Raw genomic sequence first — 26,091 nt, forward strand, 5'->3', positions numbered from 1 at the left:
ACCGCTAGCACCATGAAAAAAAGTCTCCCGATGCAGCGCTGAGCTCAGTGAGTTCACACAGTTCACAGCAAGAAATTTCTGAAATGAGATGGCAAAGCAGCCACAGTGACCTGTGGTAACGTCGATAAAGTCACCGCTAGTCACTGACGCTGCCCTCGCAACAGCTCATTCTCCCGTTGTTAATTATCAGAGACATAGATTACGGTGTGGGACAATATTTCGGAAAGGTGAGTGACATTGTAGTTTTTCATTTTGTTCTTTTCTTTTTTTACAGGAGACCAGGGTTTCAATGGAATGTGCACAAGGTGAGTATAATTGTATCTGTTATTTTTAAATACATTACTAAAGTGGTGTGTATTTTTATTTTAAATGGGGTTAGTAATGAAGAGGAGTCTTTGAGACGCCTCTCCAGTACTAACTAATGGGCTTGATGTCACCTGAAAATACAAAGGTGACATCAACTCCACAAATATTACCCCACTTACCACCATCACAGGGCAAGTGAGAAGAGCTGGCAAAAGCTACAGAACTGGTGCATCTGATAGACGCGCCTTTTCTGGGGTGGCTGTGGGCTATATCCATAGCTCCTTACCAGCCAGAGAATACCAGCCACCAGCTGGCTGCTTAGCTTAGCTGGTTGTCAAAAATGGGAGGGACCTCATGCCGTTTTTTAAATTATTTATTTAAATAATTTAAAAAAAATAGCATGGGGCTCCTTCTATTCTTGATAACCAGACATGATAAAGCTGTTGATAAAGTGGTGCCATGCTGATTATCAAAAACAGAAAGACCCCAAGCCATTTAAAAAAAAAAAGGATTTATTTATAGCACAGGTGCCAGCTGATGAATATTCCCATCAGTTGCGCCTTCTCTCACTTTTATTAGCGACAGCAGGTGTAGGCTGATGAGAGTAGTACCTTTCTCATCAGCTGATGCCTGTGTGACCGGAGGTAAACTTTTTACCACCGGTCACAGCTGCTGGAGCTCTGACCGTTGGTAATAATTTTACCGTCGATCAGAGCCGCAGGTGGTTTTTGCGCTGTCATGCAGATGACAGCATTGTAAACATCTGATGTTCTGGTGCTGAACCCAAACAGTAACACGTACTTCCTGGTGAAGTCCGTATTATGGATCCATGCCCAAACAGTAGGTGTTCGGTATGGACCTCCAACTTTACTGTTCGGGTTTGCCCATCAGAACACAAAACCCCAAAATTGGGCAGGACAAAATTGTTGGCACCCGCATTTAATATTTATTTTCACACCCTTTGGAATAAACAACTGCAATCAATTGCTTTGAACAACCAAGAAGCAGTGACAGTAGCATACCTGTTAACTGTGGTTTAGCCTACAGGTGTAGCAGCCTCCAACACGACAGCTGTGGCATCCTATGGCAATAGCATAGCAAACCAACTTCATTGGCCTAGTGTGCCACTCGTTCAAAGTGATTCAAAATGGCTATGTTACACAAATAGTGTAGATTGACATGGTCACTGCGCTATTAGGTTACCAGAGGTCATGATGGTGGTTGCTATATCTGTGTTCCTTTTGATGAATATGTATAGAGCTGTCTTTTCGGAAAAACTGTCATTTTTTTCTTACCAAGAAAAGCACATTAATAACAGCATCTGTCAAAGTAGGATCAACCCTTGTAAGCTGTTTATATGGGCATGCAGGCCATAGAAAGTCTAATAAATTTATACCTTAATATCTGCCATTCTTACTCCAGAGAAGTTCACATACAGTATATCTTAATAAGTAAATGAACTGGTAAGATTTAAAATAAGCTCTGGAGGCAGATTCTCGGGGAGATCAGGGTCCGACCCATAGATCGTAGCAGCTCATTTGCCAGTATTTAGAAGTGCAAGCACCACAAGCATCTTATGGAGTGGTGTGTAGGAAATCGATTTGTGAGTCAGTGATACATGAGACGGGAAAAATTTGATAATCTCATACAATTAGAATTGTTATAATGCATATATCATACAGTTTCTGTATTAATTATATATAGTAAATCCTATTTAAAAAAAACTATTTAGGTTTAGTATAAATCAGAAAACCCTTTGATGAATAATTTAATCCTATTACATTCTGTACTTTGTCCATAATCTTCATTTATTAATTTGATGTGCAAATTAGAAACGAGTCCACTTATTAAATCAATAGCTTGTAAAACAGCTTAGCCAGACGCTGCGTACGTTGCAGTGAATATCATCTAGTAGAAATAGATCATGCTGCATAATCGGAAAATACAGAAATGGTCAGTCTATTTTACGCATAGGACGTTAATATAAAGGGTATACGATGTGTGTAACCATTTCTATGATAAGTGGCACACAGCATCTCCACATCTCACTCTTCACAGTGCATGATATGTTATGTGTAACAGTCTGTTTTATGATCACACAATGTTGTGTTAACAGCTCCGGGGAGAGATAAATATAAAGAGCAATATACGGAGACCTCATAAAGATTGGGAGAGAGACGAGCCATGGAAATAGAGAGCAGAGTGTGTGATGAACTGTTCTCTCCCGCTATATATGAAAGCACAGTGTTAACGGGGTAATATGAAAAGAGTAATAACTATACTTTATAGAAGAAAAATTATTACTCTCTCAAGATCGTCCACTTCAAAATACAAGTTTATGAGATTAACTGACAATAAAAAGACAATAAAATGAATTCTAGGAAAGAATTATCGTTTAGCCTTGCAAATTTAATGTCTGAACATACAGTGTCAAAATGTGGTAATGCAAAAGACTGAGCCCAGTCCCAGTCTACACTCTTGATCTACATGTGTCACACTGATCACTCCTTTCATTTACAATAAGCTCTGGAGGTAGAATCTCAGGGAGATCAGTGTCCGGCCCGTAGATCTGATTTGCCAGTATAAGGCTAGGTTCACATTGCGTTAGTGCAGTCCGTTCAACGGACTGCGCTATCGCAAGTGCCGAAAAAGGATCGCGCTTATGCGATCGCGCTAGCGCAGATGCTCTATCTGCGCTAGCGGTGATGGACCCAAAAACGCTGCAGACTGCGTCCGAGGGTCCGTCACAGAATGACGGCACATCACTAACGCATGCCGATTATGACATGCGTTAGTGATGCGCTACATAATGGCAGTCAATGGGTACGCTAACGGATCCGTTACATAGCGTTAGTGCCGCTATGTAACGGATGCCGTCAGCTGACTGCACTTAACGCAATGTGAACCCATAAGCAAACACAGACAATGGAGAAGATGGAGAATTTAAGTTCTCCATCTTCTCAACACATGTGATATGATTCTCTCATTTATGAATAAACATTAAAATATAGAAACATATATTCTCAAAAGTAGCAATGATTATTAACCCTCAAGCAAGAAAAAATACTAAATTTCCCATGTAAGAAATTCAGCCCTGGCATTTGAAATCACACAGGCCCATGCTGTCCCCGTCCTCAAGCATCAGATGGGATATATTATCCTGATTGGAGGAAAGCAAGAATTACTACAAGACCAATATTTCTAATGATACCTGTGGCCTGCTGGGGTAAGTGACAGAGTCAGCAACTTTGTGCTCCATCGCAACTCTTGACAGCCCGTTCCCTGCTCACCTCTTGTCTTACCTCACTCCCCCGTGCCATGAAGATACATGGATTTGTACTGCAATAAAGACGAACTCTGATCACAGGCTCAGTGAGTGTTGCCGTGTTTTGTTCCTTTGACATTATTACGTAGCAGAAAGGCCCTTCTGGAATTTGCCAGAATTGCCTGATGGCCAGTCCGGCCCTGATGAGTATTATGGATAACCTTGAGCATCCATGGATTTACAGTTTAACAGCTGTACTCCAGTTTTCTTTTCATCTCTCCTAAACAGAAGATCAACAATATTTTCTAAATAATAAATCCCACAAGACAAACGTACTGTCACTCTGTAGAACTGAGGGTTAATGCAGAGCAGCACAAACTCCACTAAATGGCAACAGAGTGGAGAGTGAGCTGAAAATCCTGCTATGAAGCAGACCAACAGTAATACAGCGAAGCTACCACTAGGTGGCAGTGGAATAGTCAGAGACCCAAGTCGATTCCAGAGGATAATGCAGTACAAAAGGGAAAACCAAAGCACAGAGTCAGAGCAAAAAGGTCAGTACCGGTCAGTAGCAGAGATACCAGAAGGGAGGGACAGGATCGGGTTAGAGCCGAGCTAAAGTCAAATACTGGGGAATCCAAAGAACCAGGGAAATAAGGAGCAGGGACAGGTAAGTGGAAGGTAAGCAGACATGGGTCGGGTCAGAAGAATGCAGCAGGACAGATCAAGAACTCACCAGAGCCAGATAACACGCCGAAGGCAAGCAATATAAGTGGCACTGCACACAGGTTGCAGCACAGATATATAGCAGACCGGATACCGGAAGGAGGCAGGGAAAGTTAACCCTTGACATGACCAGACTGGGAAAGGAGAGACAAGACAAGGCAACGGATGGTCTCCTTAGGGATCTCCTCCCAGACCTGGAATAAAGAATCTGTCAACTCATGGACAGTCTGTGGTGCAACATGACGTTGGTGAATGGTGCGAGACATGATGTCCCAGATGTGTTCAATCGGATTCAGGTCTGGGGAATGGGTGGACCAGTCCATAGCTTCAATGCCTTCATCTTGCAGGAACTGCTGACACACTCCAGTCACATGAGGTCTGGCATTGTCCTGCATTAGGGGGAACCCAGGGCCAACCGCACCAGCATATGGTCTCACAAGGGGTCTGGGGATCTCATCTCAGTACCTAGTGGCAGTCAGGCTACTTCTGGCGAGCACATGGAGGGCTGTGCGGCCTTCCAAAGAAATGCCACCCCAGACCATTACTGCTGACTCACTGCCAAACCAGTCATATTGAAGGATGTTGCAGGCAGTAGATCGCTCTCCATGGCATCTCCAGACTCTGTCACGTCTGTCACATGTGTTCAGTGTGAACCTGCTTTCATCTGTGAAGAGCACAGGGCGCCAGTGGCGAATTTGCCAAACCTGGTATTCTGTGGCAAATGCCAAGCGTCCTGCATGGTGTTGGGTTGTGAGCACAGTCCCCATCTGTGGATGTCGGGCACTCAAACCATCCTCATGGAGTCGGTTTCTAACCGTTTATGCAGACACATGCACATTTGTGACCTGCTGGTGGTCATTTTGCAGGGCTCTGGCAGTGCTCCACCTGTTCCTCCTTGCACAAAGGCTGAGGTAGTGGTCCTGCTGCTGGGTTGTTGCCCTCCTATTGCCCCCTCCACGTCTCCTGGTGTACTGGCCTTTCTCCTGATGGCGTCTCCAGCCTCTGGACACTATGCTGATAGACACAGCAAACCTTCTTGCCTCAGCTCGCATTGATGTGCCATCCTGGATGAGCTGCACTACCTGAGCCACTTGTGTGGGTTGTAGAGTCCGTCTCATGCTACCACGAGTGTGAAAGCACAGCCAACATTCAAAAGTGACCAAAATACCAGCCAAAAAGAATTGGTACTGAGATGTGGTCTGTGGTCCCCACCTGCAGAACCACTTCTTTATTGAGTGTGTCTTGATAATTGCCAATAATTTCCATCTGTTGTCTATTCCACTTGCACAACAGCATGTGAAATTGATTGTCACACAGTGTTGCTTCCTAAGTGGACAGTTTGATTTCACAGAAGTTTGATTTACTTGGAGTTATTAGAGAATTATGTAAATGCTCATGTTAAAATCGCCTTGCAGTCGGATAGCAATCGCACTGCACTCTGATGTAAATCGGGTGCTAGTTGTGAAAAATCGGATTGTACTCGCTTGACACGTGCATTACACTCGTGTGACACTCGGTAGTGAGAATAGGACCAATATTTTATACATTTAGTGTGTGACTTCAGCCTTACAATGAAAGTCTATAGAGCCTCATTCTGACGCTCCATAGACTGACATTGTAAAATCACTTCTGGGTCACAGAGAACGCAGTGTGACCCAGAGAATCTGCAGAGGGGTGATGTCACTGAGAAGAGGAAAAGAACAACGCTGGATCCCGGAGAGAGCAGGGGTAGGTGAGTATATTAATACTCTCACACTATATTACATGCATATATACACACATTTAATGAAAAAAATATAGATGGGAATGCTTCTTTAAAATCTATCTAGAAATATCTGAAGATACTGTATTGTTCAGCCAGATATGGAACATTCAGGGCTACTTGGCTTTACTTCATTTACACCATAAATTATTAATTATAATGAGAGAACATGTAAATTGTTTTTTTCACACTTCACTTGCATGTTTCAATGATGCCTTTATTCGTCTTGACATCTGCATTTAGAAATTTGCTTTTCTGAAAAGCAGCAGGTGAATTGTTCAAGATTTGTACAATTTAAAGAGAGAACGTCAATCCTATCCATTCATATTACATACTTTATAAAAAAAAAGGCAATGCAAATAAAATACTATACCACTTTTAAACAACTATGCATAACATTTCTTATAGGCAATCTGCCAGCAGGTTTTTGCTTATGCAATCTGAGAGCAGCATGATGTGGGGGCAGAGACCCTGATTCCAGTGATGTGTCACTTATTAGGCTGTGTTTTGCTGTTTCAATAAAATCAGTGTTATATCAGCAGGAGATTATCACTGGAGGACTAGGTGACCCATGCCTCCTGGTCCAACCCCACCCCCACACCCACCAGCTTTCAGTCAATATATATTGCACATAGAAATCTGCCAATCAGTGATGTGGATTGGGTTATACACAGCTCAGCATTCAAATAACTTGTAGATCTACAGCAGAGAAAACTGTGGTTCTATCATAACTGATGCACCAAGTAAACTAAGTGATGTATAGCTGGAATCAGAATCTCTGTCCCTACATCATGCTACTGTCAGATTACAAAGTAAAAAACTGCTAATGGATTCCCTTTAAACATCTTAATAAGCGTAATTTAGAAGTAACATTTAGAATGTATAATGGAGCTTTACTACTTTCTGGACCCCTTGTAATCACTGATCTTGTACATTCTATGAAAGCATAAAAAACTGCAAAAAGGAGGGCATGACCTGAGTCAATGGATCTTCCAAACCATGTAACGGAGTTCTACTCACTGTATGGTCATGGGAGGTTATGGTTTCAAGCCTTGAATACCAGTATACAGAGAGCTGATATTCATTCAGGTAATACAATTTTTCAACATTTTGTAATAGCGTCTCTATTACCAGATGGTATTTTATAGGATCCAGGAATGTCTGAGAGCACGTGAAAGCATATTTGCTGAGAAAAAATTGGTGTACCTTTTCACAGTTACTTCATCTTGAAGTCTCGCTAGAGCAGCAAAAGTTGTGCATAGTAATCAGAAATGGAACAAATTGTATAGCAAATAAAGGTCAAGCACAGAATTAAATTGGGATCATATAAAGAAAAAATGTGCACAAAAGACCAGTAAATATAAAATAAATAGATTGTGGCCCGATTCTAACGCATCGGGTATTCTAGAATATGCATGTCCCCGTAGTATATGGACAATGATGATTCCAGAATTCGCGGCAGACTGTGCCCGTCGCTGATTGGTCGAGGCAACCTTTATGACATCATCGTCGCCATGGCAACCATTATGACATCATCGTCGATACTGTGCCCGTCGCTGAATCAGAAACGTGGGATTTCTACGTCCTTTATGACATCATCGTCGCTGTGCCCATCGCTGATTGCTCGAGGCCTGGCGGCCTCGACCAATCAGAGACGTGGGATTTCCAGGACAGACAGACAGACAGACAGACAGACAGACGGAAAAACCCTTAGGCAATTATATATATAGATATAAAAATATTTGTATTTAATAATTAAAGATAATAAATACAGCTGAATCAAATAAAGGTGCATGTCTTTTCTAAATAGTACATAGTAATAAGCCCCTAAAAGGGAAAAAATTATATTCCAAAAAATTCCCAAATCAAAAAAAACACACCTTAGTAATCTATCTATATAATCGGCTAAGGGGTACTTCTGTCTGTTTGTCTGTCTGTCTGCAACTTCTGTGATGGAAATCCCGTCAAGCCACGAATTGGCCCCTCCCTACTCTTCTCCAGTCAGTGCCCCCTCCCTACTCCCCTTCAGTCAGCGCCAGTGTGTCGCCCCATCCCGGACCAACTTCTTACTATTGATGCTGCCTATGCAGCATCAATAGTAAAAAGATATAATGTTAAAAATAATAAAAAAAAAATTTGTGCTATTCTCACCTTCTTGCGAGACCGCTAAGTCATCTGGGTAATTTTGCAATGCATCTCTGGGAACGGAAGCTGGAGGCCGCATCGCGTGCTTCGGGATAGCTTTGGTGGACGACGTAGGGTGAGTATATAACTATTTTTTATTTTAATTCTCTTTTTTAACAGGGATATGGTGCCTACACTGCTATATACTACGTGGGCTGTGTTATATACTACGTGGGCTGTGTTTTATACTGCGTGGGCTGTGTTATATACTACGTGGGCGGTGCTATATATTATGTGGGCTGTGTTATATACTGCCTGGCTGCTATACTCTACGTGGGCAGTGTTATATACTGCGTGGCCTGTGTTATATACTGCGTGGGCAGTGTTATATACTGCGTGGGCAGTGTTATATACTGCGTGGGCTGTGTTATATACTGCGTGGGCTGTGTTATATACTGCATGGGCTGTGTTATATACTACGTGGGCTGTGCTATATACTGCCTGGCTGCTATATACTATACTACGTGGGCAGTGTTATATTCTGTGTGGCCTGTGTTATATACTACGTGGGCTGTGTTATATACTACGTGGGCTGTGTTATATACTGCCTGGCTGCTATATGCTACGTGGGCAGTGTTATATACTGCGTGGGCTATGTTATATACTATGTGGCCTGTGTTATATACTGTGTGGGCTGTGCTATATATTACGTGGGCTGTGCTATATACTACTTGGCTGCTATATGCTATGTGGCTGCTATATACTATGTGGCTGTGCTATATACTACGTGGCTGTCTGTGTTACGTGGGCTGTGCTATATACTATGTGGCTGCTATGTACTATGTGGCTGCTATATACTATGTGGCTGTGCTATATACTACGTGGCTGTGCTATATACTACGTGTCTGTGCTAAATACTACATCGCTGTGTTATATGTTATGAACCGGTGACCTTGGAGCTGCATGAGAACTTTCACTGGAGAAAGTGGCCACTATACTGACCGCAAACCTAAACTTAACACCGCAACTAGAAGTAGCTGTGGAGTGTACCTAACACACCTAGACACCTCGTCACAGCCGGAGGACTAAATACCCCTAAAGATGGAAATCGGAATACTGTCTTGCCTCAGAGAAATTCCCCAAAGGATAGACATCCCCCCACAAATATTGGCGGTGAGTCAGAGAGGAAAAAACATACACAGGCAGAAAAAACAGGATTTAGCACAGGAGGCCACTCCAGCTAGATAGGACAGGATAGGACAGAGTTCTGTGCGGTCAGTATTAAAACCCTTCAAAAAATCCACAGCAGAATATACAAAAAACTTCCTACATCTAACTAAAGATGTAGGAGCGTATATCTGCAACTCCAGTGAAACCAACCAGACTGAGAAAACACAGACACAGTCTAATCTGGACAAAAGAAAAACAAACGAACAGTACTGAAAATAAGCACACTGCATGTGTGCCACAGGAAAAGAAACAGACACTTATCTTTGCTGAACTGGCAGATAAGCAGGAGAGGTCAGGCAGAGATCCAACACTTCCAGAGAAACATTGACAACTGGCAAGGGCTAAAGGATCCTGCACACCTAAATATCCCAGTCAGAATTGTAATTATCCGATACACCTGGCCAGGACTGCGAGTCAGAGACAACTGCATTCCCACCAACAACCACTGGAGGGAACCCAAGAGCAGAATTCACAACAGTACCCCCTTGAGGAGGGGTCACCAAACCCTCACCAGAGCCCCCAGGACGATCAGGACGAGCCAGATGAAAGGCGCGGGCCAAATCAGCAGCATGGACATCAGAGGCAAAAACCCAAAAATTATCCTCCTGGCCATAACCCTTCCATTTGACCAGGTACTGAAGCTTCCGCCTCGAAAAACGGGAATCCAAAATCTTCTCAACAACATATTCCAACTCCCCATCAACCAACACAGGGGCCGGAGGATCAGCAGAGGGAACAATGGGCTCCACATATTTCCGCTACAAAGATCTATGGAAGACATTATGGATAACAAAAGAGGCCGGAAGCGCCAGTCGAAAAGACACCAGATTAATAATCGCAGAAATCCTATAAGGACCAATAAACCGAGGTTTAAACTTAGGAGAAGAAACCTTCATAGGAACATGACGGGAAGACAACCAGACCAGATCCCCAACCCAAAGCCGGGAACCAACACACCGACGACGACTAGCAAAACGTTGAGCCTCTTCTTGAGACAACACCAACTTGTCCACCACATGAGCCCAAATCTGCTGCAACCTGTCCACCACAGAATCCACACCAGGACAGTCAGAAGGCTCAACCTGCCCAGAAGAAAAACGAGGATGAAAACCAAAATTACAAAAGAAAGGCGAAACCAAGGTAGCAGAACTAGCCCGATTATTAAGGGCAAACTCGGCCAATGGCAAGAAAGCCACCCAATCATCCTGATCAGCAGACACAAAGCATCTCAAATAAGTCTCCAATGTTTGATTAGTTCGCTCGGTCTGGCCATTTGTCTGAGGATGAAATGCAAAAGAAAAAGACAAATCAATGCCCAGCCTAGCACAAAAGGCCCGCCAAAATCTAGAAACAAACTGGGAACCTCTGTCGGAAACAATATTCTCCGGAATACCATGCAAATGAACCACATGCTGAAAGAACAACTGAACCAAATCAGAAGAGGAAAGCAATTTAGGTAAGGGCACCAAATGAACCATCTTAGAGAACCGGTCACAAACAACCCAGATAACAGACATCTTCTGGGAGACCGGAAGATCAGAAATAAAATCCATCGAAATATGCGTCCAGGGCCTCTCAGGGACTGGCAATGGCAAAAGCAACCCACTAGCACGGTAGCAACAAGGCTTGGCCCGCGCACAAGTCCCACAGGACTGCACAAAAGAACGCACATCACGTGACAATGAAGGCCACCAAAAGGACCTACCAACCAAATCTCTGGTACCAAAAATGCCAGGATGACCGGCCAACATGGAACAGTGAACCTCAGAAATCACTCTACTAGTCCATCTGTCAGGAACAAACAATTTCCCCACAGGACAGCGGTCAGGTTTGTCAACCTGAAATTCCTGAAGAACCCGTCGTAAATCAGGGGAAATGGCAGAAAGGACCACCCCCTCTTTCATTATACCGACCGGCTCTAAGACCTCAGGAGAATCAGGCAAAAAACTCCTAGAGTGGGCATCAGCCTTAATATTCTTAGAACCCGGAAGGTATGAGACCACGAAATCAAAACGGGAAAAAACAAGGACCATCGAGCCTGTCTAGGATTCAGCCGTTTAGCAGACTCGAGGTAAATCAAATTCTTATGATCGGTCAAGACCACAATACGGTGCTTAGCTCCCTCAAGCCAATGTCGCCACTCCTCAAACGCCCACTTCATAGCCAACAGCTCCCGATTGCTGACATCATAATTGCGTTCAGCAGGCGAAAATTTACGGGAAAAGAAGGCACACGGTTTCATTAAGGAACCAGCAGGATCCCTCTGAAACAAAACGGCCCCTGCCCCAATCTCAGAAGCGTCAACCTCAACCTGAAACGGAAGAGAAACATCCGGTTGGCGCAACACTGGAGCAGAAGTAAATCGACGTTTAAGCTCCTGAAAGGCAGAGACAGCCGCAGAGGACCAATTCGCCACATCAGCGCCCTTCTTTGTAAAATCAGTCAAGGGTTTAACCACGCTGGAAAAATTAGCAATGAAACGGCGATAAAAATTAGCAAAACCCAAAAATTTCTGAAGGCTCTTCACAGATGTGGGCTGAATCCAATCATGAATGGCCTGAACCTTAGCCGGATCCATCTCTATAGACTAAGGAGAAAAAATGAAGCCCAAAAAAGAGACTTTTTACACCCCAAAGAGACACTTAGACCCTTTCACAAACAGGGCATTGTCATGAAGGATCTGAAATACCATCCTGACATGTTGCACATGAGACTCCCAATCATCGGAAAAAAATCAAAATATCGTCCAAATATACAATCAAGAATTTATCAAGATAAGTCCGGAAGATATCATGCATGAAGGACTGAAAAACAGATGGAGCATTAGAGAGTCCGAATGGCATCACAAGGTATTCAAAATGGCCTTCGGGCGTGTTAAACGCAGTTTTCCATTCATCACCCTGCTTAATACGAACAAGGTTATATGCCCCTCGAAGGTCAATCTTGGTAAACCAACTAGCTCCCTTAATCCTAGCAAACAAATCGGAAAGCAAAGGTAATGGGTATTGAAACTTGACCGTGATTTTATTCAAGAGGCGATAATCTATACAGGGTCTCAAGGAACCATCTTTTTTAGCAACAAAAAAGAACCCCGCTCCCAACGGTGAAGAAGATGGTTGAATATGCCCTTTCTCCAAAGACTCCTTAATATAGCTCCACATGGCGGTATGTTCGGGCACAGATAGATTAAAAAGTCGACCCTTAGGAAACTTACAGCCTGGAATCAAGTCAATAGCACAATCACAGTCCCTGTGCGGTGGAAGGGAACTGGACTTGGGCTCATCGAATACATCCTGAAAATCAGACAAAAACTCTGGAATCTCAGAAGGTGAAGAAGAGGAGATTGACATCAAAGGAACATCATTATGAACCCCCTGACAACCCCAACTAGTCACAGACATGGACTTCCAGTCCAACACAGGATTATGTACCTGCAACCATGGAAAACCCAACACGATAACATCATGCAAGTTATGCAACACCAGAAATCGACAATCTTCCTGATGGGCTGGCGCCATGCGCATGGCTACCTGTGTCCAAAACTGGGGCTTATTTCTAGCCAAGGGTGTAGCATCAATGCCCCTTAAAGGAATAGGGTTCTGCAAAGGCTGCAAGGGAAAACCACAATGCTTGGCAAACTCAAAATCCATTAAATTCAAGGCTGCGCCTGAATCCACAAACGCCATGACAGAAAATTATGACAATGAGCAGATCAAGGACACAGATAACAGAAATTTCGGTTGTACAGTACTGATGGTAATTGAACTGGCGATCCTCTTTGTCCGCTTGGGGCAGACAGAAATGACATGAGAAGCGTCGCCACAATAATAACACAACCTATTTTGACGTCTGAAACCTTGTCGTTCCGTTCTAGACAGAATTCTATCACATTGCATAGGCTCAGAAATTTGCTCTGAGGATAACGCCACAGCGCGCACAGTTCTGCGCTCCCGCAGGCACCGGTCAATCTGAATGGCCAGAGACATAGAATCACTCAGACCGGAAGGCGTGGGAAACCCCACCATAACATCTTTAACGGATTCAGAAAGCCCCCTTCTGAAAATTGCCGCCAAAGCATCATTATTCCATTTAGTCAATACAGACCATTTTCTGAATTTCTGACAATACAATTCTGCCGCCTCTTGACCCTGAGACAGGGCCAACAAGGTCTTCTCAGCCTGATCCACAGAATTAGGTTCATCATATAATAGTCCTAAAGCCTGAAAAAAGGAGTCAATATTAAGCAAAGCCGGATTCCCAGATTCCAGGGAAAACGCCCAATCCTGCGGGTCGCCACGAAGCAGGGAGATTACGATTTTTACCTGCTGAATGGAATCACCAGAGGATCGAGGTCTCAGGTCAAAAAACAGTTTACAGTTGTTTTTAAAACTCAAAAATTTAGACCTGTCACCAGAAAACAAATCAGGAGTAGGAATCTTCGGTTCTAAAGCAGGAGTCTGAACAATATAATCAGAAATACCTTGCACCCTAGCAGCAAGCTGGTCTACACGAGAAGCTAATTCCTGAACATTCATGCTTGCACCAGGCTCCTCAGCCACCCAGATATTAAGAGGGAAGAGAACACAAAACAGACTTGAGAAAAAAAAATGGCTCAAGAGCTTCCTTCCCTTCTTCTGAGATGCATTTAACTCATTGTTGGCCAGTTGTACTATTATGATCCGGTGACCTTGGAGCTGCATGAGAACTTTCACTGGAGAAAGTGGCCACTATACTGACTGCAAACCTAAACTTAACACCGCAACTAGAAGTAGCCGTGGAGTGTACCTAACACACCTAGACACCTCATCACAGCCGGAGGACTAAATACCCCTAAAGATGGAAATCGGAATACTGTCTTGCCTCAGAAAAATTCCCAAAGGATAGACAGCCCCCCACAAATATTGGCGGTGAGTAGGAGAGGAAAAAACATACACAGGCAGAAAAAACAGGATTTAGCACAGGAGGCCACTCTAGCTAGATAGGACAGGATAGGACAGAGTTCTGTGCGGTCAGTATTAAAACCCTTCAAAAAATCCACAGCAGAATATACAAAAAACTTCCTACATCTAACTAAAGATGTAGGAGCGTATATCTGCAACTCCAGTGAAACCAACCAGACTGAGAAAACACAGACACAGTCTAATCTGGACAAAAAAACAAACGAACAGTACTGAAAATAAGCACACTGCATGTGTGCCACAGGAAAAGAAACAGACACTTATCTTTGCTGAACTGGCAGATAAGCAGGAGAGGCCAGGTAGAGATCCAACACTTCCAGAGAAACATTGACAACTGGCAAGGACTAAAGGATCCTGCACACCTAAATATCCTAGTCAGAATTGTAATTATCCGATACACCTGGCCAGGACTGCGAGTCAGAGACAACTGCATTCCCACCAACAACCACTGGAGGGAACCCAAGAGCAGAATTCACAACAGTTATATACTACGTGGCTGTGCTATATACTACGTGGCTGTGCTATGCACGACGTGCATACATACATACATGTTGTGAATTCTGTTGTCGAACTCCCTCCTGTGGTCGTGAATGGTACTTCGGCAAGTTCTGTCCATGGACTCCCTCTGGTGGCTGTGAGTGGAGCTGCTGCTTCTGAGGTTCTTTCCACAGGTGACGTGATTTATCCTTTGGTTGGCTGCTCTATTTAACTCCACTCAGATTGTTACTCCATGCCAGCTGTCAATGTTTTTGCATTGGTTCAGTTCGCTCCTGGATCTCTCTGGTGACCTGCCTTCTCCTGCAGAAGCTAAGTTCCTGATAGTCATTATTTGTTCACTGTTTTCTTGTCCAGCTGGTTTTCATGATTTTGTCTTGCTAGCTGGAAGCTCTTGGATGCAGAGTGGCCCCTCCGCACCATGAGTCGGTGCGGAAGTCTTTTTTGCACACTCTGCGTGGTCTTTTGTAGGTTTTTGTGCTGATCGCAAAGTTACCTTTCCTATCCTCTGTCTATTTAGTAAGTCTGGCCTCCCTTTGCTGAAACCTGTTTCATTTCTGCGTTTGTGACTTTCATCTTTACTCACAGTCAATATATATGGGGGGCTGCCTCTTCCTTTGGGGAATTTCTCTGAGGCAAGGTAGGCTTTATTTTCTATCTCTAGGGCTAGCTAGCTCTTAGGCTGTGAAGAGGCGTCTAGGGAGAGTCAGGAACGCTCCACGGCTATTTCTAGTTGTTGTGATAGGATTAGGGGTTGCGGTCAGCAGAGCTCCCACAACCCAGAGCTTGTCCTGTGTCAGTTTAACTATCAGGTCGTGTCGGGTGCTCCTAACCACCAGGTCCATAACACATACATATTCTAGAATACCCGATGCATGTTATATACTACATGGGCTGTGCTATATATTACGTGGGCTGTGTTATATACTGCCTGGCTGCTATATACTACGTGGGCAGTGTGTTGTGAATTCTGCTCTTGGGCTCCCTCCGGTGGTTGTTGATGGTAATGCAGTTATTCCTGAGCAGCAGTCTTGGACAGGTGTTTCTGCTAATTGCAATTCGGACTGGGGTATTTAGCTTTGCAGGACTCATTAGTCCTTGCCAGTAGTCAATGTTCCTTTGGAAGTGTTGGTCCTATGCCTGGCCTCTCCTGCTTGCTGCCAATTCAGCAAAGATAAGTGTTTGCTTCTTTTTTTTGACACACTGCTGTGTGTTTATTTTCTATGCTGATCTTGTTTCTATTTTGTTCCTGCTAGACTGTGCCTGATGTTTTTCTCAGCCTAGTTGGATTCACTGGAGTCGCAGATATACTCTCCACATCTTTAGTTAGGTGGTGGAGTTTTTGTATTTTTCTGCTGTGGATATTTTGTAGTGTTTTATGCTGACCGCATAGTATCCTGTACTATCCTTTCCTATCTAGGTAGAAGTGGCCTCCTTTGCTTATCCCTGTTTTCTGTCTGCGTGTGTCTTTTCCTCTCCTACTCACAGTCATTATTTGTGGGGGAGTACCTATCCTTTGGGGGTCTACTCTGAGGCAAGAGAGTTTTCCTATTTCCATCTTTAGGGATATTTAGTTCTCCGGCTGTGTCGAGGTGTCTAGGTCTGGTTAGGCACACCCCACGGCTACTTCTAGTTGCGGTTATAGGATCAGGGTTTGCGGTCAGTAAAGTTACCACTGCTCCAGCGAAGGTCTTTTCATGCTGCTCCAAGGCCACCTGATCATAACAGCAGTGTTAGTATGTGGCTGCTATATACTATGTGGCTGCTATATACTATGTGGCTGTGCTATATACTATGTGGTTGTGCTATATACTATGTGGCTGTGCTATATACTACGTGGCTGTGCTATATACTACTTGGCTGTGCTATATACTATGTGGCTGTCTGTGTTATATACTACGTGGCTGTGTTATGTACTATGTGGCTATATACTATATGGCTGCTATATACTACGTGGCTGTGCTATATACTACGTGGCTGTCTGTGTTATATACTACGTGGCTGTGTTATGTACTATGTGGCTATATACTATATGGCTGCTATATACTACGTGGCTGTGCTATATACTACGTGGCTGTCTGTGTTATGTGGGCTGTGGTATATACTATGTGGCTGCTATATACTACGTGGCTGCTATATACTATGTGACTGCTATATACTATGTGGCTGTGTTATATACTACGTGGCTGTGCTATATACTACATGGCTGTGCTAAGCGCAACATGCATACATACATATTCTAGAATACCCGATGCGTTAGAATCGGGCCACCATCTAGTAAGATATAAAACCAAAAGAAATATATCTAAAATGTGTAGTAACATGATAAACATAAAGTAATGTATATAACAGTGTTGCAAGTGCAATGGAAATGATGCAACAAGATATTGCTTTAAAAAACACACAATAATAAGGAATTGAAAAAACCAAATGCGACAATGCAAGTATATAAGAAAGTGCTGAAGTGCATACTGTATATACGGTAACTAAAAGGTTATAAATACAAAGTGCCAGTAAAAATCAAATGCGACAATGCAAGTACCGTATATAAGAAAGTGCTGAAGTGCATATATAACTAAAGGGTTATAAATACAAAGTCCAGTAAATAAAGTGCAAAGTGAAATCAAAAGAGCATTTTTACCAAAAGAACGTGGACTTTCTTATATACAGTACTTGCATTGTCGCATTTGATTTTTTCAATTCCTTATTATTGTGTGTTTTTTATAACAATATCTTGTTGCATCATTTCGATTGCACTTGCAACACTGTCATACACATTAATTTATGTTTATCATGTTACTAGTTACCAAATTTCTTTTGGGTTTTATATCTTATTACAAAGGTGTGTTTCTTTGATTTGGGTATTTTTAGAATATCATTTTTTCCCTTTTAGGCCATGTTCACACTTTGCGGTTTTTACCGCGGATCCGCGTCGATTTTGATGCTGCGGGTCTGCAGCAGTTTCCATAGCGTTTACATTAACATGTAAACCCTATGGAAACCGCAAACCGCTGTGCACATGCTGCAGGAAAAACCGCGCAGAAACGCAGCGGTTTAAAACCCGCAGCATGTCACTTCTTTGTGCAGAATCGCAGCGATTCTGCACCCATAGAAATGCATTGAACCGCTTACTTCCCGCATGGGGCTGTGCCCACGTTGCGGGAAGTAAGCGGATAATGTGCGGGTGGTACCCGGGGTGGAGGAGAGGAGACTCTCCTCCAGGCCCTGGGAAGCATAAATAGTGTAAAAAAAAGAATTAAAATAAAAAATGATGTTATACTCACCTCTCAGCGCTGCCCGCGGCCGTCCGGTCTTCGGTTTGCTGTGCAAGCAGGACCTGTGGTGACGCCGCGGTCACATGACCGTGACGTCACGAAGGTCCTTCTCGGCACAGCATCTTTGGAACCGGACCGCCGGGTGCAGTGCCAAGGAGTTCTGGACATCAGAGGGGGTGAGTATAACCAATTTTTATTATTTTTATCATTACTATTGATGCTGCATATTGCTGCATATGCAGCATCAATAGTACAGGAGTAATCCCGCAGCGGAAACCGCGGAACAAACCGCGATAAATCTGCAGGGATAACCGCAGTGGTTTTGCCCTGCAGATTTATCAATTCCGCTGCGGGATAAACCTGCAGAGCACACCGCAAAGTGTGAACATGGCCTTAGGGGATTATTGCTATGTACTATTTAGAAAAGACACGCGCCTTTATTTGATTCTGCTGTATTTATTATCTTTTATTATTAAATAAAAAATATTTTTACATTATTTTATATTTACTGGGTTTTTTTGTGCACAATTTTTTCTTTATATGATTCTCATTACAACTACAGTAGTTTCTATGACATCCCAATCAAATTCAAAAACCATTACTAAAGAGTGGTTCCTTAATTTGCTGCTAAACAATTTCCACTTCTCTGGAAAAAGTTTCTACAAGATTTCAGAAAGTGTCTGTGACATTTTTTTTACCTACTTATCCAAAAGAGCCTTACTGTGAACAGAACTGTTTTGACGGGAGGGTCTGACTCAATGTCATAACTCCGTGTGGCTTAGTCAGGTTTTTCCACAGCAAACTTACACCTTGCCTTTATGGACCTTGCTTTGATCACTGCTGTGGGCAGGCTGGAACAGGATATGGCTTCCCAATAACTGCTCCTACAAAGTCGGAAGTATACAATTGTCTAAAATGTCTTGGAATGCTGAAGCATTAAAATTTCGCTTCACTGGGACTAAGGGTCCTAGCTCAGGTCCAACCCATGGAAACAGAGGCCTAGCTAAGGGTTGGGCTCAGGGGGTGGCAAAACATCTGAGTGGGCCCATATCGGTAACCCTGATTACAACTACAGTGGCACACCCTAATTGTAGGCACAGGGGAATCTCAGCAGATCGGACTGTTACTGGAAAGAAATCTCTATACTAAGACCAAGAATGATACCGCCATATGGTGACCATATAGTAGTAGATACCAGTCCTACACAACATACAAGTGATTACAGTATAGTCAATGACTTACAGCTGATGGTCATTCTGATGCAGTTGTTCACTTTTCCCATCTTTTCCAACTGGCCCAGATTGACATAAGGCTACGTTCACACTAGCGTTGCGCCGCCCTGCGTCGGCGACGCAACGCGCAACGCACGGAAAAACGCGCGCAAACGCGTGCGTAGTTTTTTGACGAAATCGGAAGCAAGAAAAATGCAACTTGTAGCGTTTTCTTGCGTCCGACGCTAGCGTCTAAAACGACGCACGTGTCGGAAAACGCGTGCAAAAAGACGCACGCGTCCCCTATGTTAAACATAGGGGCGCGTCGCCGCTGCGTCACCGCTGCGTCGCCGACGCAACAGCGACGCGACGCTAATGTGAACGTAGCCTAACAACTTCTTCCAGCCAGGAATGGTCTGCAGAGATAACAACAAAGACACATTTGACTTCTCACATTTCTGGCACCGTCTCCGTCTGTTACCAACTTGCCCAAACTACTCAACCCAATGCTCAGCTACTACTGCTGTATGTGTCCCTATTGCTGCACCCACTTCTTGGCAAAATAACTGAGCTCCTCTTACTACCCCACATAGTAATATCTACCACTATGCCTCTTACATAGTAATAATGCCTCTTTTGTGCCCTCTAGATAATAAAATTGCCATTTTCCTCTAGAAAATATTAGTGCCCTGTGCAAATTCCCTAGAACTAGTGTCCACAAATTGCCCCCTGAAAGTAAAACTGCCCCATGTGCATCTTTGATGGTCACAATACCCTGAGTGCCCCTATAACATTAATGCTTCTTAAGTGCCCACTTAACATTTAATATTGTCCCCTGAGACCTCCAATGTACAGCTCCTCTATTCATAGTATCAGGTATGGACTGGGGCTGAAATTCAGCCCTGGCATTTGAAATTAGTTACATGCATAACAGTGCGAAAACCACTGAACGCAGATCCTCAAACATCTGACGCGTTCACAGCTGACGTTACAGGATGTACACAATGAAATTAAAATATGTCAAGACATTTACATTTTGGAGAGTTTAAAAAAAATGGATAGTGATGTCCGCAATAATATCGATCTTATTTAACACATTGGCCGCTGCCCACTTATATATCAGTAGCTGAGTTTATTCTTGCAGCGCTGCCTACTGATAAATATGTACCCCAGTGAATCAAAAGTATATGGTATTATATGAACAATATTAGCATACTAGGGACTTTCCCCTTAGCATCTCAGTAAGATAGTCGCTTATTGGGGGGCAATAATAACGTCAGTGGTCAATGTGTTAATCAACCATAAAAGAAGTCAATTTATGAGGGATTCCCATGATTAAGGCAACAATGAAGTCTATTGATGGAAATGGGGTAGAATGATACCCAAATCCATCATCACATATGAGCTTCACATCCACTGAAGGAGAAACTACTGACTTCTGTTCTGACTGTTCAGACCTATCACCTTCTACGGCTATATGAATAAGGAAGTATACATTTGATTTTATATACCTGTGGAAATGAGACTGAATAAAAATGATATGGTGAATGAGCATTCCTGTGTATGGGAGAGCCAGCCAAGATGGCTGTCAGACACATGATCGGCCAAAGCATCATTCCGCCAATGGTCAACTAATGTGCACTTCGTTCTTTGGTGCCACAAAGTAAACATTCATTTTATCTTTTATCTTTAAAAGGACCAGTCCTTCACTCAAAAAATGAAATCTGATATCATACCTCTATTGCCTGGTTTCTCCTGATTGCATAGCCTTTTCTCCAGGTTCCTTTGTTTTCCTGCAATTGGTACTGTTACATTCCATGCCTTATATACTACCGTAATTAATGAGATGCTGCTGACTGTGAGGTTCCTCTTCCTCCCAACTGTTTCCTGGACACTAAGTTATAAACGGTGACTATGTTTTCAGCAACCTGTCAAACACAATACATGTGATATAAAATATGTTAAGTTCATGAGGGGGATAAAGAGGAAGCTCACCAACTCATTTAGCACTTAGTAGAGCAGCACATGAAGCAAAAACGATCCAGACATAACAGAGGTCTATTAAAAAACCCAACTCTGCAGTCCTCAATTCCCTGGCTACTATCATGACAGATCGTGATCTTATTACATACAAGCCTCACCAGATCATGCTGCTAGAAGGCACTCTGATGTCAATATCTCTACTATATAATTGTCTAAGGGTCACTTCCGTCTTTCTGTCCTTCTGTCTGTGTTAGGACTGGCGGAACGCACCAAGACAGATGGTATAGATGTGTTCGCAGTCCGGGGTCCACCGTGCAGGTGAAAACCTGCTGCTAGCAATTAGCAGACCATATGGCGGTACACTAGAGTATACACGCGTGGGTTAACCTCACCCAGCGTGAAAGAAGCAATCCTGTTAAGGCACAGGACCGCGGTACCGCACCTAAAGCGCGAGCAAGTAGTCAGCGAACTCAACCCCAACTGGGTGTGAAATGAAACAGAAGAGCATGCAGTGCCGCACTGACGAACGCCACTAACCACCCAGGCTTGGGTAAGGAAAGCACAGAGGAAGTGCACGGCGCCGTACTGGCGGTCACAGCAACTGGACGCTATAATGTGTGACTAGTGCTGTAGGATAAGTCGGGCGCTAGGTAGCAGCCATACACCTTCCGCGAACAGTCATACTATAGGGTAGGGGTATCCAAGGACGACTTGCACTCACAACATACACACATTAGCAATTGTTTGACAATACTAGCGCATGGCCGTGCGGTCATGCGCAGTTTATATAGCAGCAGCACAGGAAGTGGCCACAGCACTTTTGCCCTTCTAGGACCTGCCAAGAGGACCAATGGAATGTGCTGCAGAGCCTGAGCACATGACCCTCGATCTCCAACGGGAAACCTTATGCTGGGCATGCTCAGTACGTGCAGACAAGGACTTAGTCCCAGAGAAGTCCGCTCGCTGCTGACCAGCACAGACTTTAATAGCAGAGACTGGAGAAGCAGCAGTAACTCTCAGAACAGAGTGAGAATGAGCAAGACGTCCTTGCTGAGCAGACTCCACTGTGGCTGGACAAGAATGGGAGACCGCAGCGGAGGTGGCTCGAGATTCCCCCTGTGCAGAAGCGGGAACTCGACCCCTAACATTACCCCCCCTCCTAGGGCCCCCCTCCTTGGGCCTCGCTACGTTCGAAGGCAGCAATGAGCTGCGGAGCCCGAATGTGCTCAGCAGGCTCTCAGGACCTATCCTCAGGGCCGTAACCCTTCCAGTCCACCCAAAAAAATTTTTTGCCACGTACCACCTTGCACCCCAAGATAGCGTTCACCTCGAAATCGTCCGTAGACGAACCCGATATCCCGGCAGATGACTCAGAAAACCGAGACATGTATACGGGCTTAAGGAGGGACACATGAAAGGTGTCGGTGATACCAAGGCGTGGAGGAAGGGCCAGACGGTAGACCACAGGATTAAACTGTTCGAGGACCTTGAAGGGACCCAAGTAGCGAGGAGCAAATTTAGTGGACTCAACTCGCAGCCTGATGTTACGGGCGGAGAGCCACACCAAGTCGCCAGGAGCAAAGGACGGGGCGAGGCGCCGATGAGCATCGGCGGAGGACCTCATTCTCTTTTTAGAGGCCCGAATGGCATCCTGAGTGCGGTCCCAAATATCCCGTGCCTCCACAGCCCAGTCTGCCACCCTGGAGTCTGCGGAAGACACGGGCATAGGCACAGGTACCCGTGGATGCTGACCATAGTTGAGGAGGAATGGGGTTTGTCCAGTGGAGTCGGCTACGGCGTTGTTCAGCGCAAACTCTGCCCATGATAGCAAGGATGCCCAGTCATCCTGCCTGGCTGAAACAAAATGTCGCAGGTATGTGACCAAGGTCTGGTTGGCCCTCTCTACCAACCCATTCGTCTCGGGATGATAAGCGGAAGAGAGATTCAACTCAATACTGAGAAGACGACACAGCTCTCTCCAGAACCGAGACACAAACTGGGGACCCCGGTCACTGACAATTTTGTCAGGCATACCATGTAGGCGGAAGATGTGCTTAATGAACAACGCAGCCAAGGCCCGTGCAGAAGGTAACCGTGGTAGCGGCACCAAATGCACCATTTTCGAGAAATGATCGGTGATGACCCAAATGATGGTACAGCCGCGAGACTTGGGCAAACCTACGACAAAGTCCATCCCGACCATCTCCCAGGGCCTATCTGCCACCGGCAAGGGATAGAGCAACCCAGCTGGCCTTTGACGCGGAGATTTATTTTTGGCGCAGGAGACACACGCCAGAATATAATCCCTGACATCCCGGACCATATGCGGCCACCAGTACGTCCTCGCCAGTAGCTCAGATGTCCTCTTTGTCCCAAAGTGTCCACCCACTCTGGACGAATGAGCCCAAGAGAGAACCTCCGGTCGCAAATTAATGGGCACAAAAGTCTTGCTCGGAGGCACAGACTCAAGCAAAACCGGTGCTACGGTTCTCAGGCTCTCAGAGGGAACAATAAGCCGAGGCTCCTCTTCCTCCTCTTCAGTTGACATAAGGGAGCGAGAGAGAGCATCAGCACGAATATTCTTCTCCCCGGCGAGAAAATGAAGAGAAAAGTGGAACCGGGAAAAGAACAAGGACCATCTGGCTTGGCGAGAATTTAGCCGCTGGGCTGTCTGTAAGTAGACCAAATTTTTGTGGTCAGTGTAAACCTGGAAGGGAAACCGCGCACCTTCCAGAAGATGTCTCCACTCTGAAAAGGCCAACTTCATTGCTAGCAGCTCCCTATCCCCGATGGAGTAGTTTCTCTCCGCTGGCGAGAAAGTCTTAGAGAAGAAGAAGCATGGATGCTTCCGACCTTGAGCATCCTTCTGGTAGAGGACTGCTCCAGAACCAACGGACGAGGCATCCACCTCCATTAGGAATGGCTTATCCACATCGGGACGATGTAAGATGGGAGCGCTAGCAAAGTGGGACTTAATAGAAGTGAAGGCCTTGGAGACCTCTTCCGACCACAATTTAGGATTCGCTCCCTTCTTGGTGAGGGCTACCAAGGGAGCTACCAGAGTTGAGAAGTGGGGAATGAACTGGTGGTAATAGTTAATGAACCCCATAAAGTGCTGCACCGCTTTAAGAGAATGGGGCTCTTGTCAGTCCATCACAGCCTGTAGTTTGGCAGGATCCATAGCCAATCCCTGGGCGGAGATGATATAGCCCAGGAATGGCAAAGACTCCTGCTCAAACATACACTTCTCCAACTTAGCGTAAAGAGAGTTTGCCCGTAGGAGGTCGAAGACTCTGCCAACATCTCTCCGGTGGGAGTCAATATCTGGAGAAAAGATGAGAATATCATCCAGATAGACTACAACTGAGGTGGAAAGCATATCCCGGAAGATGTCGTTGACAAAGTCTTGAAAAACGGCTGGGGCATTACAGAGCCCGAAGGGCATCACCAGATACTCATAGTGCCCATCTCTGGTGTTAAACGCCGTTTTCCATTCGTCCCCCTCACGGATGCGAATCAGGTTGTAAGCACCGCACAGATATAATTTAGTAAATACCCTTGCTCCCCGAAGCCTATCGAAGAGCTCAGATATCAAGGGCAAAGGATACTTGTTCTTAACGGTGATAGCGTTAAGACCCCTGTAGTCTATGCATGGACGTAGCTCCCCATTCTTCTTCTGCACGAAGAAGAACCCTGCCCCAGCAGGTGACACTGACTTCCTGATAAACCCTCTTGCCAGATTCTCTTGAATGTACTGAGACATGGCCTCCGTCTCCGGGAGAGATAATGGATAAACTCGACCCCGGGGAGGCTCCACACCAGGCAAGAGATCGATAGGACAGTCATAGGGGCGATGGGGCGGAAGGGTCTCCGCCGCCTTCTTGGAGAACACGTCTGCGTAAGACCAATATTGCTTGGGGAGAGAGGATAGATCTGCGGGTACCTCAGTAGTAGCAACCTGAACGCACTCTCGGTGACACCTACCCCCACATGATTCACCCCATCCCAGAATTCTGCCTGAGGACCACTCGATGTGAGGAGAGTGGTACCGTAGCCAAGGTATCCCCAACAGGACCTCATCAATACACTCAGGAATGACGAGCAGAGAAATAATCTCCTGATGGGATGGCGACAGGGACAGAGTAACAGGGATGGTCTGATGTGTTATCTGTGCGGGGAGTGTCGACCCATTCACCACTCGTACCGTTACTGGTTGAGATAGCATAACCAGGGGTATTGCGTGACGTTGGGCGAAGGCAGAAGACATAAAATTGCCCTCCGCCCCAGAATCCACGCAGAGGTCTACCGAGTGGGAGGATGAGCCAAAGGTAATTGTCCCCTTAAAGGACAATTTGGAGGCAAACGTCGCAGTGTCTAGTGCACCTCCACCTACTACCACTAGACGCTGACGTTTCCTCGACCGCTGATGACATCTGGTGGCAAGATGTCCTGACTGTTGGCAAACATGGCAACCCTGGAGTGCACGAGCGGTCTGGGACTTAGATCCCGCTCGTGACACCACCTTAGGTTCCTGGAACTCAGGAGCCTGGACTGGAGATTCCAAAGGTTTGGCGAAGGTGGGAGCCAGCCGAAACCTCTGCCTACACTGGGCTCGCTCTAACCTCCGCTCGTGAAAACGGAGGTCAATGCGAGTAGATACTGCTATTAACTCCTCCAGTGTGGCGGGAATCTCCCTAGTGGCCAGAGCATCCTTAACGTGGTCAGCCAGCCCCCTCCAAAATATAGGGATAAGGGC

The 26,091-nt window shown here is 45.0% G+C and overlaps 1 protein-coding gene across 1 annotated transcript in view; it reads right to left on the reverse strand.

Annotated features, from left to right (window-relative positions):
* Positions 1-21,145, reverse strand: part of ISLR2 (immunoglobulin superfamily containing leucine rich repeat 2) — a 151,502-nt gene extending 130,357 nt beyond the window's left edge. Inside the window, exon 1 of the mRNA XM_069765649.1 lies at positions 21,089-21,145. The gene's annotated coding sequence lies outside the window, so the exon portion shown is untranslated. The remainder of the gene's footprint in view (positions 1-21,088) is intronic.
* Positions 21,146-26,091: the final 4,946 nt, after the last annotated feature.

This window comes from Ranitomeya imitator, chromosome 4 (genome assembly GCF_032444005.1).
Source record: "Ranitomeya imitator isolate aRanImi1 chromosome 4, aRanImi1.pri, whole genome shotgun sequence".
Lineage (NCBI taxonomy): Eukaryota > Metazoa > Chordata > Amphibia > Anura > Dendrobatidae > Ranitomeya > Ranitomeya imitator.